General features: G+C 41.2%; 1 long non-coding RNA gene across 1 annotated transcript; it reads left to right on the forward strand.

Moving 5' to 3' along the window:
• The first annotated feature begins 3,161 nt into the window (after window positions 1-3,161).
• On the forward strand, window positions 3,162-4,668 carry LOC141292269 (uncharacterized). The gene is made up of 4 exons (XR_012340479.1): window positions 3,162-3,279; window positions 4,182-4,250; window positions 4,340-4,450; window positions 4,540-4,668. It is a non-coding gene; the product is annotated as an uncharacterized lncRNA (long non-coding RNA).
• The last annotated feature ends 13,889 nt before the right edge of the window (window positions 4,669-18,557 follow it).

Genomic DNA, 18,557 nt, shown 5'->3' on the forward strand with positions numbered 1-18,557 from the left:
GAGCACACAAGAATGTGTAAGTGAGGAAGTAAAGGAATAAGAGGAAGAAACATTTTGAAGAATTTTGTCTGCAAGTTTAACAGAGTGAGAGGAGAGCAGTATTAGAATTTTTTTCTTTAATAGCAAGCTAATATGAATTATTTAAATATGATTACCTGCTGACGATTTAGTTGTAGGCAGTTTAAAGGCCTCTTCACACCAAGGATGAGTCCACACCACAGCTATTTGACACAAAGAAACAATATGGTTGGAATCTCTTTCAGAACAAATTTTTCCAGATGATGAAAAATAAAAACATTGACAGCCAATCAAAATCCACCATACTGTGAATAGTCTGAGCATGTATATGCAGACAACATCACTGCAGCACACGCTTATAATAAGCAGAATGTTATTTTATTTCAGTATGAAAAATAAAAGGTTAAAATAGTTATCATTGTAGTTCTTGCTCTAGATGTGAACAGCTTCAAGTGATCTGATTTGGCCAAATTAACTGAAGATCTGATTTGTCACGTGACAAGTTAGTGATGGGAGTGAGTGTTGACTGTAGAGGAGAAATTAAAAAATAAGTAAACATGCAAAAACTGGAAGACGGCAATAAAAGTACTGTGAGCAGATGAGAGAGAAAGAGTGGAAGCTTTTGGAAGGGCTGATATTGTGGAGAGCTGATGAAGAATGACTGCAAGACAGAAAGAAAGATGTGATCACATGATGAACAACAAACACATTGAAAACAATGGCAGACAACAACATACTGTAAGTGCAGTATGTATAACATTAAACAGAATGTAATCTTCTGTTGGTGTAGATGCTAGATGCTACAGTTCAGTCAAGATGCTCAGACTGACATTGACATACCTTTGGAAATGTTTGCCTTTGGTCTTTTCCATAAATGCACAATATGGCCCAATTCAGATCCCATGACTGGCGTCCTTTGGTCTTCCCTTTCAGCTGAAACAAAGAGAAATATATACATGTTGAGACAATGTGCTAAAAATAATCTGGAACCAAAATATTTAAGAGGAACGACTGTAAGGAAAGTTATTATCAACAGATAAATAAGGATGTGTGCATTACATCAAATCAGTTATAGCTAAATGTCTTCAACATTACTGAGAAAGATTGAATCATTGAATGATTTGTTCAGACTCCTTGATAACTTCTTTAAGATCAGCACTGGGAGCTTTGAGTTTAAGTTCTCTGTTAATTCTAGCAGCTTTCTGACAGAATTGGTCAAAATTATGATATTATGAAAATGTCATGATGGACCACAGAAAGAGAGAGAGCAAAACTATGTGTAAATTAATTATGGATTACATTTCAGAAAAATAGGAACACGTGATGGCATTTACAAGAGTTGTTTTCTTTAAAGAGCTGCTGGAGTAAGTGATCTCATATAACTACAAGACAGAAAAAAATATTAAATTACAATATTTACAATAATTATAAAATTAATTTATATAATTAAATAATAATAAAAAAAAGTATAAAAGGTGGCAAGCATTGTAATTACTGTGCTTTATAAATAGTACACCGTAAAATCACAGTTAATGGTAAAACTATGCTTACAGTGGTAAAACCATGGTAAATGTTAGGTTTTAACAACAAATACCACAGTAAAACTATGCTTACGGTGGTAAAACCATGGTAAATGTTAGGTTTTAACAACAAATACCACAGTAAAACTATGGTTAATGAGGTAAAACCATGGTAAACGATATGACTGTTGTGCATTGGCTACACAAAATATGGTCAAGCAACAGTTACTATGGTAAAACTATGGTAAATGTGCGGACTTTTACATGATAGCGCTTACCACGTGACACTGGTTTGGTTGATCTGTAAAGCTGTCATTAGCCACGTGAATATAATTAAAACGGTTTTATTTATTTATCTATTTCAAAACAGCAACAGTTAGAAGTTAGCTTAGGCTAATATTAGCAGCTGTGCTAACGCAGCAGCCGACTGTTCTAATTTAAACGCACACGCTTCCATTTTAACACATGACCCCACGTACAGAGACGCAGAAGCAGCGAAACAATTAAAATAATGATCTCATTACAAAAGAAAAGATAATTTGTTGCCTTTCTTACCTGTTTGAAGGTGTATATGCATCAAGTGAACGGAGCAAACCGAGCCTCGCAGGTGACGTCACTGCAGTAGAAGATGCTGCGTGCTATTTGTACGCATCTGCTCTCCACAGAAGTTAATGGGAAGGATTGGCGTATCATATGCACGCCAAATTGGACTTTGGCGTATGTATTACACGCAATTGGAAAGTGCAAAGTCGTGTTATTTATACGCAAATTGATGAGAACGGGTTGGATTTACGAGCTTAAAAACCTGCCTGTGCTGGAACGCAGCATTAATTTGTTTTAATGAGAGAGTTCGTGGAGGTATAGAACTGAAACCGGCACTTTGAGTGGTGAATGGATCGTAACATAGCCGCCTCTGATTGGCCACTGCGATAATGTACCCAGATAGCAAGAACGTTTGGGCCAAATGTGGCTGAAAGCTGTCACGTTTGGCCTAGGTATGGCATGGCTGAGCACATATGGGCCAAACTTGTACCATATATGTTTTGCCATGGCTTTAGAATTGGAGGGAATTTTCATTTGGGTGACTTTTTGTATTAAGGTATATGGCCCATATGACAGTACACAGACAAGAGCCATATCCCAGCAAACACAGTACGTTGTGAGGACGTCGCCAGTTGGTCGTCATTTGGTCAGCGCGACATTACTTTATGACAACGTCGTGAGGACGTTGTGGTAACGTTCCATATTTTTGAATTTTGGCTAACGTCCCAGAAACGTCGTAGGCACGTCCTTAAAAGACGTCGCTGGTTGGTCGCGTGGGAAACGTTATAGCGACGTGGTCAGCAGGTCTCCAACTAACTTTTCATATTATTGCACTACATGTATTAAGCTTATTTTTAAAGCTGTAAACCGTTTTAATAGCCTATAATATGGGGAATATACTGAATTCGTCAAGCATTTTGCATGATGGAATTAATTATTATATAAGTATAACCCGTCATTTAAAATATAGAAATGTTTGTCATCAAATTAATGGCAAAACAAAAACCAAATAGTTTGCTTAGCAAATGGTGATAATTTATGGTTGTGAATGGTTTATTGAAAGGGGGAACGGCACAAATGTTAAGGTTAAAACCATGGTTAAAACCAGCGCACGTCACTTTCTGAGTGCTGCGTAAGTGCGCCGTGCGCGTGTCCGTCATTAACGGTCAACTTCCAGAAGACGGACGAGAAGGAAAAGGTAAGCGCTTAAAATCTACTCTTATTCATAATTTTTTGCTGATATAACTTTAGATGACACGTAAGATAAGTAGTGTTTTGTGTTTTTGGAGGTTTTCTATATTAATTTAATAAATAAATGCCCTGTTTGGTTAATGTTAACGTATAGCTTAGTTCTGGATGCGGTCTGTGGTAACGTTAAGTTAACTTTTAAAATCCTAAATTAAAATGTTATACCTTATTTTTAGTCTAGTTTGAAATTTACCCACGATAGACTATACAGTATTCATTTTTTTTTTATTTTATTATTTTTACTTCTACCATAGTAACGTTGACTGCTTGTCGCTCGCATCTGACTATGCTCATGCTAGCCTAGACATATTGTAAACTTAAATATAAACCACTGATGTTATATAAACTTTTAATTAGACCGAGGCTGCCGAAATCCCATTCAGTGTATGTGGGATTAATAATGTCCTGCTTTCCTGTCGATTAACAGGCCTGTAAATGGTGTAATTTGCTCGTTACATGTTATTGGTTTTTACATACAACATTTTTACATACATAACTTGTATAATTTTTATGCTAGTGACTTTTCATTGACAAACAGATCTGATAGTTTAGTTTTAACAAATATGTATCCAAAAAATTGTTTACTATGTCAAGCAGTGAACCAGTTGAGTCATTCAGTGAGTTGCTTATTAGAAATGATGTTCATTGTTACTATGTAGTAGTTTAAGGATTTTGGCTAAGGTCCCAGAAACGTCGTGGGCACGTCCTCAAAGCTGGTCTCTGGATAATTTTTCATATTATTGCACTAAATGTATTGAGCCTATTTTTTAAGTAGTAGTTTGAATGCTTTATTCATTGTTCATTGTTTTATCAATGTTTTATTCAAAACTAACATACTTTTTTTACTAACAGGTGGAGATAGAGTCTGGGCAGCAGCAACATGACAACCATGATTATGATAGGGATGGGTATCAAGTACAGGTAACTTACTGATTTGGTTCCTGACTTGTTCAGTACCAAAAAATATATATAAAGCAACAGGACTAATGGTGCTGCTATTTGTATTTTAGACACAACCACATGACATTCAAACCATCTCTAAAGTGTATGGCAGAAAGGATCCAGGATCAAGAGATCATCCATCATGAAGACTGTGTTCAAAAGAACCCAGAAAATCATCGGTAAAAAACTAAACCTCATTGTTTCAGTGTCACTCAGGCACAACTATAGATTTAAATTGATTTCAGTGGCTTAAATATTTATATTTCAGGCCTCCCTGACCCTTCTGTTGTCCTGGATGTGAAGACATGCTGGAACTGCATTTTCTCATGGTTAAAGGAGTTGTGCTGCAGTATCCTTCCTGGACCCACACAACAAAATGCTCAGGAGGAGAGACAGGTAATCCACAGGGTTGGATTTATCATTTCAATTACTCATAGCTAGATAGATATCAATTGATAGTCTAATTCCAGAGCCTGTGAATGATTTTGTTTTTTCCTCAGTCAGGAGACATTTTGTGAAATTGTTGATGCTCATATGATTGTCATATGTCATGGTACCTTACAACAGTGGTTTTCAAACCTGGACCTGGGGACACACAGCACTATACATTCTGCACATCTCTCTTTACTGACAGATTTGTTCATGAAGCTCTTTCTTAAGGAGCTGATGATCTGAAGAAGGTGGGTTTAACAAGAGAGACATACAAAATGTGCAGTGCTGTGGGTCACCTGGACCACAATTGTAAACCACTGCCTTCATGAGCACCTCCTGTGCTCCTGATCATTTTTAAACATGTTTAAAAAATATTTGAGTTGGCCTGAATTTGATCAATGTAAGACTCCCCTATTTCTAAATCATACACAACCACATCACTTTGCTGTGTTTCCCACATGATTTGTTTGAGACTTTGGGGGCTGGACCTTCGTCTGTCTGGGGGCATGGCCTAGTGTACAAAAGTATTGTTGGGGAAAATTCATAAGGGGTGATTTTCATGCTTATGTGAGACCTTTTAGAATACTAGAGATTGTGAAAAACAACCGGTGGTAAAGTGATGACCAGACTCATCTGTGAGAGGGCCTCTGCCTGTGTAGGGAGTTGGGGACTCTATGGCGCCTTAGGGTGACCTTTAGGGTCGCAGGAGGCCTAAAATATAGGCAGAGGAGGCCTGGAAGGGATGATCTATAGAGATGTTTTTCTGTCTTTCTGTCCTTATGGGAGAACACCATCTGTTCTTAGTTTGTAACCTTGAGTGTGAAAAGAGATATAAAGTGGAGGAAAACTCTCCCGCCTTTGTCACACTCGGGCAGGGCACTGTATCTGTTTGACTGTGAACCTTTCTTGCAAGAAATAAACCTTTAAAGCTTTAGTCGATTTGTCTTTATTGACGGAGAGTCTCTAAACAGGAATTTCCTCGACAAACTTGGTGTCAGAAGTGGGATTTCATGGCTGTGTCTTCTGACCTGACAGCGGAACGGTGACCGTACATCCTGAACAATAGACACGTTCAGCCCTAACCCCGACTAGGAATTAAGGGAGACAGGGGCCGATCCGCGGAGGCCAGGGGAGCACCACTGGAATCAAACGAACCAAATCAAGCCTCCAAAACTGAGACTCTCGGTAAGACAAATTGATTTTCTTTTTTTTGGGGAAAAAAGTAAATTGAAAGTAAATAGGTAAATTTGGTAAAAGGGAATGAACCATACTGACAATTGACAAGGGTTACACTGACGGCAGCTGAGGGATCTCAAAAGAGAAACTAAGGTTGTGGCAGGAGGTGTAACAGGTCTATGCGAGACGTACACCGAAGGCAGCCAAGACATCTCAAATCGGGAGATTGAGGTTGTAGCGGTAGGTGTACTGATCGCAACCCTGCAGCAAGACGCTTTGAGGGTAGACCAGAAGCGGCGAAGCTTCAACCCGTCCAGTCTTGGGTGAAGGATTGGTCCTGTCGGAGACGTCTGACAGGGAACAGGGCGCGCGCCCGCCTAGGGATACGGTCAAAAGTCAGTATGGGGAAAGCCCAGAGCAAATTTGGGAAATATGACACCCCAGTATTTAGTAAAATGAAGAAGTCGGCTGGTGAAAGATGTATGAAGGACATAGGAAAGTTGATTATGTATCATGAGTTTCCTAGGGAGGGAACCTTGAGTGTTGTGAAGCTGAAAGCAGTGAAAGAGTCAGTAAGGGAGGGCAGTGAGGTGCCAAAGAAATGTTGTAAGAGGCATGTGTGTAAGGAATGTGAGGAGACGGTGAATTGTTGGCTTAGGGAGGCAGAGAGAAGAGAAAGAAGAGCCTTACAAAAAGCAATGAGAGGGAGTGAAACGAAGATCGGGAAAAAACAGACAATAGTAGAGGATAATGAGGAAAAGATCGATAGAATGTTGAAGGAATTAAAAGTGAGTGAAGAGGAAATTAGGGAATTAAAAGAAGGAAGAACATTTGCATTAATCACAAATACTAATATGTCTGATGTTTCTGTCTTTAAACATGTTCCACCGCCGTACAATGTCCATCACTACCCGGTGGCCGAGCTGCGCGCTTTGAAAGTTGATCCCGACCTCGACTGCTCCCCTCCGAAACACCCTACAGCACCGCAAGAAGAAGCAGCAGCATGTGGAGCTGAGCCAGACGCACTGCCCGAAGAGACTCTAGAGGGTGACAAGCTGAGCACCGAACTGTTAAGGTTTTGTGAAGAATTCAGCCCGACGATGCTAGAGCTAAGGAGACTTTTGCTGTCAAAGCTGGGGCCGACGAACTGGTACAAGATCAGGGGCAGAGTGCCAGAGAACGATTACAGAAGGAAGAGCAGCGACTGCGATGATCCTGCAAATTATGCATACCGGAGAGATGTGGACAGGGTCGTTGACACCATCAAAGACACGTTTCCGATGCAAATCGACATGTCCAGAGTCAGCCGATGCCAGCAGGAGAAAGATGAAAGGGTCGATGAGTACTACTGCCGCCTGCACGAGGCATTCAACCAATTCTCAGGGCTGACTGAACCGGCGGACAGAGGTCAAGAGCCGGGGAGATGGGAGAGTCATTTGAGAAATGCCTTCCTGGACGGACTGAGACCGGACATTGCAGAAAAGGTAAAAATTTCCTGCATTGAGTTCAGAGAAGCAAGATTGGCCACAGTTTTGATTCACGCACGGCACGCTGATAAGCTGCGGAGAGAGAAGAGTGAGAAGAAACAGGCCAGAATGGACAGAGATCTACAGCTGAGTTTGGCGAAGATAGCCACAGGTGCGCGAAGAAAGAACCGCAAAGGCTGGGCCAGAGGAAAAAAGGAGAGAGGCCCAGCGAAACCTCAGCGCAAGTGGAGCTGCTGGATATGTGAGACCAACGACCATGACTTCAGAGGCTGCTCCAAATGCCGTGCATGCAAACAGGATGGACATTGGGCTGAGAATTGCCCCAAAGCGAAGAAGCAAGAGGGAAAATGGATCGGACTGATGCCAGGAGGGGAACGGGGAGCAGGAGGGGGAGGAGGAGACGAGCGAGCGGCCACAAGTAAAGGGAAGTGAATATAAATCAATTACACACACATATGCATACGCATACAAATACACTGATGTACTGACTGCTCTTTGCAATGAAGAAAAGCTTGCTTTCCTGTGTCTGTGTCTGAAATGAATGATGATGCTGTTGAAAAACAGCATGCTATGTATAAGTCTGGCCAAAAATATTCACTGATAGTTCAGGGAAAACAAATTGAATTTTTAGCTGATTCAGGGGCTACAAGATCAACCGTGCGGCTATGTGACTTACCATGTGTACCAGGGCTAACAGATCAATTTTCTGGGTCTCTCTGTGCGTCAGGACGTACAATGTCTGAGAGATTTACAGAACCATTAATTTGCGAAACAGAAACAGGAAGGGTGCTAAAACATGCATTCTTGCTTTCAAAAACTTGTCCCGTACCCATTTTAGGACGAGATCTGATGTGCAAACTGAATTTGAGGCTCATTGCTGAATCTCACGGGTGGTGTCAGATGTGTAAAAAGAGATGAGCAATGGAGCTGTTTGCACGAAGAGTGTCAATGGGCTTACGAATGGCACATCATAAATCATGATTGGGCTACAATGATGTGCGAAAAAGCTAGGGAATGTGTAACATGCTCTGAGGCAGAAATAGTGGCACCTGATGATTTGCATTGTACGTCACATGTCGTAGTGGAAAGGGATGAAAACTACGAAAAAGATTGGATTGAGCAGACTTGTGCAGAGACTCTGAGTTTTAACAAAATGTGTTGGCGAAAGGATGTGTGTGCGTTGGCAGCATGCCTTTCAGAGGCGCAGTCTAAACAATGTACAGAGCAGACAGTTCCACATTTGTCGTTAGCGAAGGCTGAAGGACAGGCTTGGGCAGAGGTTGGTTCGTTTATAAAACAATGTGTCGATAGTTTAGACTGGAGAGAAATAGACTCAGGATTGAAACACAGTGAGACTTTGAAAGCATTTATGATGACAGTTGAATGCAAAATTGAGGTTGAAAGAATTATAAGACCAATTCTAAATGACAAAACTGACTGGGAGAATCAGTGCATGGTAAATGTTTACACCTCAGATATGCACCCTGCTTTGGCAGAGGTGCCTTCTAAATTCTGGGCAAAACACAAATATGATGTGGGCTTGGTTAAGGGATGTAAACCGGTTGTGATCACTCCAAAATCTGATTACAGACCATGTCAACACCAGTACCTCCTGAAAAAACCAGTGTTTGAGGCACTATTGGAAAAAGGTGTAATAATGCTATGTAATGATTTTTCCTGTGAAAAAAGTGGCGCTTTGTCCACGATTTAAAAGTAAATGCAGTAAACGCAGCTGTCAGAAAAAGAGCTCCATTAGTGCCAAATCTATATGCATTTTTGTTGCAAAATTTCACAAGATGTGACATTCTACTCAGTGGTAGACTTGCCTGGAGCCTCTGACCCTGACAGCTGGAACTGCTGTATTTCGATATGTAGCACACTGTCAAAAGCTACAGTTTTAAACTAAAAGTTTACATTTTTTTAAGACATGTCATACACCCAACAGCAAATCCCTGTCTGAGAATAAAAATAAAAAAAACCCAAATGTTGTCATTTTTGGGAGTGTGTTCATGTTGCAGAACATTCATCCCTAACTATGTGAGTATTGAACAGCCCCTGTGAGCCCTAACTCTAGGGAAGGGGTTGAGATCATGCAACAAGATTGAGGGGCCAGGGGAGGCGGCCGAGGCATTCCTGAACATAAAGTTTCAGCTGTCTCTGGCGCCAACTTTGGACCTACAGGTACCAACTAATTCTTTTTGTTGAGATGGTGGATGAGAAAATGGGTTTATGACCTCTGTTTTATTGCAGTATCATGGAGACAGACTGTGACCTGTGGCCTATTTTTTTCAAACATGCTAAAACTAGTAGTAACAGGCCTGCCTAGCTGTCTGAGGCCAGTGGCATCTGCTGAGAAGGCCTTAATGACATCTAGAGATTTCATAGGGTATTATGACCTGGCATTGATTGTCTGGCACACAGCGTCCATGATTCTGCATGAACAGAAAACATTGCATATATTGACGGCTCAGTGGTCGTGATACCACACTATCTTGCTCGATACTTCGAGAATAGCGTTAAACGTTGCACAACCTTGAATCCTGCCACCCTCCTTCACACAGAGGAGGATGGATAGGAACAACTGTTGTTTGACTGTGTTTGATCAAGTGAGTACGCTACGTCCAGATCTTTCTGATGTACCACTTGAAAACACGAAATGTCCTCTTTGTGGATGGTTCGGCGTTCAGAGATCCACAAACAGGTCAGAACAAAGTTGGCTATTCTGTGACGATGAGTTTGAAATTGTGACATTTGGCTCGTTGCCATAAAACTATTCAGCACAAGCAGCAGAGCTTGTGACTGTAACAGAGGCGTGAAAACGAATAAGTGCGTTACGTGGTATTCAAACTAGCGTTACGATTTTTTAGTCTTTTTAAGATTTTGGAGCACTGTGGAAACAGAGCATTTTTAAAATTTAGATGGGCGCCCAATAATTCATGCTCCCCATTTAGGCAGCTTCATTAGAAGCAATTTTGCTGCCTGACAAGATACCCATTTGTAAATGTGCAGCACACACAAATAACAAAGATTTTGTATCCACAGGAAACGTCAGAGCGGACGCGACAGCGAAGGTCGCTGTGGCTAAATAGCCAAAGAAACAGAATGTACTTTGTTATCTGAAAATAACGATAATACTTTCTTCTTGTTTACAGAACATGCAGACTTTTGCTTTAGGGACAGAGAGAAACCTGTGGAGGAAGTCTGGCTGGACGTTGTTTGGGAAAGCTGTGATGGCAAGCCTTGTTTACCCCGACACTTCTTTCCTCACTATGCAAAAAATGATGCATGGGTTGGACCAAGCATCAGAAGGGGGAATGGTAGCACAGATGAAAGAATTGTGGTCACAAAGGGGTTAACAAAATTTTGTGGAAATTTTTTGTAAAAGATGTGTAATTTGGAACAAACATAATGTGGCAAAAGGGATAAAAATGTCCCGAGCATCTCAACCACCACCAGCAGACTCATTTGGTGATGGTTTTCATTAAATTGACCCCATGTGGGGGGGGGAAGTACTGCTTGGTGATGATCGACATGTGGTCCAAATAGGTGGAAGTTTTTCCAGTCCCGAAACAGGCAGCAGCTGCAGCAGTAGAAAAGGCTGTGTTGACTGAAATAGTCCCGAGATGTAAAAATCCATGGGGAAAATAGCTCAGACAATGCCACACATTTTGTTAATGAGGGAATAAAACAAAATGGTCAAATTTGTGAGGAAACTGGACTTACATGGGTTAAGGTGCTTCCCATTGTTCTTGGATACAAGATATGGGAATAGAAGGGGGGCAAACAACAGCTGCCATCAACAGGATCATGTGAGCATGAGATGTTAGGTTGTTGCAAAGAAATGTCTTCTCTGTTGTCTAAATGTCTGTGTACAGGTGAAAGCTGCTTAAGGAAAGGGTGCTGAAAGTTCCTTGCACAACATCAAACCCGGTGATTTCGTGGGATTTCATGGGGGAGGAGATCTGAGGAATGAGTAAAAGGTGGCTGGGCCGTTCAAGGTGTTCCTAACTACCCACACAGCTGTGAAGGGAGCTGAAAGAGCCACGTGGATTCATGCCAGCCACTGTAAAAGGTCCCATCTACATCCTAGGAGGAGGAGCGGATGGAGTAAAGAGATTCGAGGCAGATGTCAACAAATGCCAGAGTCCGGTTCAAACAACAAGTGCTTGTATCAGTGAAAGAGAAAGGGTGACTGGAAAGCAGTATGGAAGCAGCCTGCATACAAGTTAAAGCTTATTGTTTGATTTCAAGACTAACATAATTACTGACATGAGAAGGGCCGTAAAAGAGCCCACGAGTATACAACTCATGATTTGAATGGTTAGCACATCTGAGGGGAAAATGGGGATACTAACTGTTGTGTCTATAATGTATTTTTCAGCTTGTTTCCAGCTCAGTACAGAGACTGGTGACATCTAGCGTCTCACCGAAAATGGTGAAGATACATGTGGGTGATGAAAATGTAGTGGTAGGTTTTTGATTTGGCGACAATTATTAGTGACGATGACAGTAGTAGTGGAACTTATAGTGAAATGAATTAAGACGAGACAAAGAATAAAGAATACGAGATGAAATGACGAGGGTTTAAAGCAGGACATTGTCCGTGTTACGAGACAATGCACCAAGACGAAGGGTTTGCCCGTATTCATGTCTGAAACTATAATGTATGATTGGCCAACAAAAGGGGAAGATCCCAAACAAAAAGCATTGATATGTTTTAAGCTTCTTTAAACTTAAGAGAATGATCATTTGTACGAAAATCAGAAGTGAAGAGTATAAATGTGATGTGATGGCTTAAGTTTGCTATTTTTGTATTATGAATTGTACTGCATGTGTTAGGAAAATGTAATCTTAGAAATATATTACCAGTAGTGATGAAGTTTTGAGTTTCATATGAGTAACATCTCTGTTTGGTATCTGAGGAGTGACTGAGGGTCTGACCCATGTCAGGAATGCAATAACAGTGTTTATTCGTTTAGCCCGGCTTCCAGAGGGCAAATGTGAAGGTGTGAAAGTATGTTTTAATTACCAGTAAATGATTAAGAGTGATTAGCATAGTAATGAATTTTCTAATGACTAAGATTAGTAATCAATAAATGATAAAAAGGGGGAATTGTTGGGGAAAATTCATAAGGGGTGATTTTCATGCTTATGTGAGACCTTTTAGAATACTAGAGATTGTGAAAAACAACCGGTGGTAAAGTGATGACCAGACTCATCTGTGAGAGGGCCTCTGCCTGTGTAGGGAGTTGGGGACTCTATGGCGCCTTAGGGTGACCTTTAGGGTCGCAGGAGGCCTAAAATATAGGCAGAGGAGGCCTGGAAGGGATGATCTATAGAGATGTTTTTCTGTCTTTCTGTCCTTATGGGAGAACACCATCTGTTCTTAGTTTGTAACCTTGAGTGTGAAAAGAGATATAAAGTGGAGGAAAACTCTCCCGCCTTTGTCACACTCGGGCAGGGCACTGTATCTGTTTGACTGTGAACCTTTCTTGCAAGAAATAAACCTTTAAAGCTTTAGTCGATTTGTCTTTATTGACGGAGAGTCTCTAAACAGGAATTTCCTCGACAGTATGTACTGTACATTTTAAACTAATTTTTTTCTATCTGGTGCACTTTGTATTAAGAGCTCCAACCCATGCTTAGTGTGGAAATTTAACAAAGAAAAAAAGTCAATGCAAATGACGTATCCCTCTTTTTGGTTATTGTGGACTCTTAAGAGTTTCATGAATAAGTTTTAAGCTAAATCTCCTTGCCAGGACACCTAATAGTAAGATCAAATTCTCTGTGAACATGGCCACAGATTGTGCCTTTCCTTTAGAAGCTGGAGAATAACTTAAGATTTTAAAAGGAAGATTTGCAGTTTTATACAAACTTATTCAAACTGTCTATAAAATTAATTGGTTAATTAGTTTTATTTATATTTTATGTGGATTCAAGGGAAAGGTGAAAAATGAGAAGGCCTAGGAATGACTGAGGAAGGCAGCCGTGAGGAAAATGAAGTAATCATCAGAATGTAAGTTCTTTGCAATCTGTGCATTGTTTATTACAAGGTGTGTTTTCATTTAAATTCAAAGCTGAATTTTCAGCATCAGTACTCCAGTTGTAAGTGTTCAAAATCATTCTAATATGCTGTGTTGCCCAATTTAGTTGTGTACACTAGGTTGGAGTCACTTAAGTTTTTTTTTCTTTATGAAGACCTTAATAGCAAGGATGCATTAAACTGATCTGAAGTGGTAGTAAAAACATTTATAATGTTACAAAAGATAAAAAAATAAAAAGGTTTTAAACCTTAACTATGTATTCATAAAATTATCCTAAAAAAAATCACAGTTTACACAGAAATATTAAGTAGCACAACTGTTTTCAACATTGATAATAATCAAAAATGTTTCTTGAGCATCAAATCATATGAGAATGATCATGTGAAACTGAAGACTGGAGTAAAGGCAACTGAAAAATTCACCTTTGCATTTGAAATGCATTTTAAAGTGTATTTGAAAAACAACAGAAAACATATTTTAAATTAAAATATTTCACAGTATTATTGTTTTGTATTGTAAGTTAAATATAAATATAGCTTTGGTGTGCAGAAGAGACTTCTATCGAAAAACATGAAAAAAAAACGGAAAGACTGCAGATTTTGACTTGTTGTGCGTACATACAGTAGCAACATTAACAAGGTGATTCTCCCTTTCAGCTGCCAGAGAAGGATATTGACAGTACAGCCTCAGGATAGCGAAGAGGAAGAAAAACACCTTTGACATAATTTTCTCATACATTTGCCATGTGTTATAATAAAAACAATAAACCTGACTACAATAATATGGTCAATTTTATTAAAAGTTTCAAGTTTGCAAAGAATCTGGAGTATGTGGCACTGCATTAGAGGTACTCTTTGCTGAATAAGACCAAGTGCTGAGCAGGAACCTTATTCTTTAGCAAAACTCCTCATCAACTCTCCAAGAGTAGATCAAGAGTGAAGTGTCACCCTCCTATCCTTTCCTCAGAAGAGAGTACCTTCTGCTGCTGTGGTAAGAAAGACATTCTTCTTTTTCTCTCACAACTGTCCAGAACCTAAATTCTCAGCAAAGAGTCTTCTCCACAGCTGGGGGACAGAGATCTCAGATTTTTCTGAAAAGTCAACAGGCTCATTTTCTGTATGTTTTTTGGGTGGGCCTAATACAGGGGAGATGTAATCTCTACATTGTTATATTAACATGTTCTTACTGTTTATTAATGTTTCTATTTTCTTTATTTCTGTTATATTCTGAGAAGAACTATGGTCCTTTTGGTAATTGTTTAGGTTTTGCTTCTGATAGTGAAGCAGTATTAAAGCACATCACCACCAGATATTTGTAGCTAGCAGTGTCATGATTGGGGCTGTGGGGTTTCCCTCAGCCACCTGAGGTCGCTTTCCTGCACTGCACTCCTTGATTGTCACTTGTCTTTGTCATTAGCACTAATCACCCACATCTGGTCACTATCAGGACTATAAGTACCCTTCACTGCTCATTCTGCTTTATGTCTGCATTGTCTCGTGTTTGGTTTGTTTCTGTATTCTCTGATCTTTGCTTATGTTCTAGATTTTGGTTTATTTGTGATTAAGTTCTTAGTTTGTGCCGTGTTGGCCTTTTGTTTGTTTATTTTGTGTTATATCTTTATTAAAACTATTCTTACCTGCATTTTGGACCCAGACCTCCTGACTCACCCGTGACAGAATGCAGACATCACTGATGGGTCCAGCGGGGAGGATTTTTTTTGAAGAGGCGGCGGACGCACGTTTGGGGCCGGCGACCATCCGCTCTGTTCCTGACACTGCCGGGATGTCCTTCGAGGCGGCGTCGGCCAAGCGGTTTGAATTCATTTATGCCTGCTTGGCCAGCGCCGAGGCTGCACGGAAGGGTCCCTGCTTTGCGGCGGGGGCGGAGACGATCTTTCGCGGGGAGGCTGCAACGTCCGCTATTCCCGTGCCTGAGGCTGCAACGTCTGCTATCTCCCTGCCTGAGACGACAACATCCGCTATCTCCGTGCCTGAGGCGGCAACATCCGCTATCTCCGTGCCTGAGGCGGCAACATCCGCTATCTCCGTGCCTGAGGCGGCAACATCCGCTATCTCCGTGCCTGAGACGACAACATCCGCTATCTCCGTGCCTGAGGCGGCAACATCCGCTATCTCCGTGCCTGAGGCGGCAACATCCGCTATCTCCGTGCCTGAGGCGGCAACATCCGCTATCTCCGTGCCTGAGGCGGCAACATCCGCTATCTCCGTGCCTGAGGCGGCAACATCCGCTATCTCCGTGCCTGAGGCGGCAACATCCGCTATCTCCGTGCCTGAGGCGGCAACATCCGCTATCTCCGTGCCTGAGGCGGCAACATCCGCTATCTCCGTGCCTGAGGCGGCAACATCCGCTATCTGCCTGCCCGAGGCGGCGACGTCCGCTATCTGCCTGCCCGAGGTGGCAACGTCTGCTATCTCCGTGCCCGAGGCGGCGACGTCCGCTATCTCCCTGCCCGAGGCGGCAACGTCCGCTATCTCCGTGCCTGATGTGGCGACGTTCGCCGTCTCCTTGTCTGACGCGGCGACGTCCGCTATTTCCCTGCCTGATGCGACGACGTCCGCTAACTCCGTGCCTGACGCTGTGACGTTCGCTATCTCCTTGCCTGAGGCTCCGCTGGCGGCAAGGCATGCTTGCGGGACCCCGCTGCACGGTCCTGGCCCGCCATCCCTCCCCCTGACTTGCCTTCCTCCGTACCTCCTCCCTCCAGACTTTGGGAACGTCTGGAAGCCGTTCCGTAGGGAGGGGGTACTGTCATGATTGGGGCTGTGGGGTTTCCCTCAGCCACCTGAGGTCGCTTTCCTGCACTGCACTCCTTGATTGTCACTTGTCTTTGTCATTAGCACTAATCACCCACATCTGGTCACTATCAGGACTATAAGTACCCTTCACTGCTCATTCTGCTTTATGTCTGCATTGTCTCGTGTTTGGTTTGTTTCTGTATTCTCTGATCTTTGCTTATGTTCTAGATTTTGGTTTATTTGTGATTAAGTTCTTAGTTTGTGCCGTGTTGGCCTTTTGTTTGTTTATTTTGTGTTATATCTTTATTAAAACTATTCTTACCTGCATTTTGGACCCAGACCTCCTGACTCACCCGTGACAAGCAGGTGTTTCATACACAGGACACTCAGAAAACAAATTAACTTAAAGTAATACAGAAATCACTACTGAATTGTTTCTATCTTTGTATCAGTATTTTTGTACCAAATTAGGGGAGTTCTGTTAATAAGAGTACTCATAATTATTACTCTACTATACCCATCATTAATTAAATATTTAATTTTTTTCAGTAAAAGTAAAACATTTTAATCAGTAGTTGTATCATTCTTTACTTTGTACTTTATGTGATGGTTTGAATTATCTGTGTGAATGTCTTGCCAGCACTTTACATGGTTAAATAATAGGTGTCATGTTTAAAATGCAATGGCTTAGTATATGTAGAAAATAACACTGAATAAATTGTGATTTAATAAATGAATGCACTGTTTTTGCTAATTTTCTGTTGGAATTTAATGATTTTGTATTGGTTTGCATGTATGCAGTGAATATATTCACTAAAAAACTACAACAATTTGAAAACATAAGAACTTAGTGGTTTTTTTTACAGCAGAAAATGTTTGAGTTTGTCATTATATACTGATTTCAAGGTGGTAGTAGCACATCCTCGGACAGGACTAAAGGTGAGAAGCAAATATTAAAAATACTGGGAAGGTGCTAGTTTGGTCGTTAGGACGTACTTGCCACGTCCTAGCAACGTAACACGATAACGTCGCTACGACGAATATGGGAATCACAAAGTTACGTCGCTGGTACGTTATTTGGAACGTCGCCGCGACCAATGTGGTCCTTTATAGTCACGTCCTCACGACGTGCCAGGTTGGTCGTGGAGACGTACTCACCACGTTCCAGCAACGTACCAAATAACGTCGCTACGACGAATATGGGAATCACAAAGTTACGTCGCTGCAACGTTATTTGGTACGTCGCTGCGACGAATATGGTCCGGTCCAGTAACGTCATCACGACGTAACTGTGTTAGCTGGGATTTGGCTAGGCTATGGCACATCCTGAAATATCCCTGCAAACATGCCCCTGCGGGGCCCATGCTGGCTTTTTGCGGGCACAGTGGGCTAGTGGCAGCCCACACCAAAACTAAACAGGCCCAGTGCAGGCTTGCCCACGCGAGGCCCACAGCTTTGGGCTCACCGCGAGCTGTCTGTGAGCAGCCCACACTAGCGGGCTGCCCACATTAAGCCCATGATGACCCATTGTGGGCCAGCCCGTTCGGGCCCATTCAGCTTTTGTACCTTTGGGCCCATGCAGGTTTTGTTTAGGTAGCCCACTTTCATTAAGTTTTGGCTGATTTAAAAATTGAATGTGAAATTCAATAAAACCTTCCATTAATAACTCTGCTTAGAAGGAATAAAAAGAAAAAATCTGTTATTTGCATTGGATTGTGTCTACAAGACAACGCATGATCCTTTTAATTTATTTGAGAAGGTCAAAATGTAAAGTTATTGATGGTACAGAGATATGAAGAAGTTATAACTAGTTTTTATGATATCCATCACTCAGAGTTAGTTTAGAAACTTCTCTCTTCTTTTTGTCTGTTTTTATACAATTTCCCATAGACGTATAGGCCTAATGCCATTTATATCATTCTAATATAGCTAAACATTTTCAACAATAAGAATTACATTAAACTGAAAGTAAAGACAAGTTCACATGACTAATAACACCTCAGTCAAGTCAAATAAATGTTTATCCGTTATAGTTGCTTTTCACACCATTGTCTACAGCACTCAAAACAACATCGGAGATTATAAATTTAACTTTAGGCTATACATTCATTTTAAAAATATTTACAAGGAAAATTCATAACACATTTTGTGTTACTATACAGACAAATATTATGCTTAACTGGTTGTGTTAAATACATTCAAGCAGTAGGCTACACATTGAAATAAAATGTATATTTATTTTGCTTAAAGTCAAAGGGCGATGTATTTATGTAGTTTATCATGTGGCCAATATAAAATAAGCGCGGGTGAAAATACTGGATTTCGGCAATACGTGCTGCGAGAGCTTCGGCGCGCACGGCGAGCCTGCGCAGTGACGTTCTTTTTCAACTG

The sequence above is a fragment of the Garra rufa genome, chromosome 19 (genome assembly GCF_049309525.1).
Source record: "Garra rufa chromosome 19, GarRuf1.0, whole genome shotgun sequence".
NCBI classification, from domain to species: Eukaryota; Metazoa; Chordata; class Actinopteri; order Cypriniformes; family Cyprinidae; genus Garra; species Garra rufa.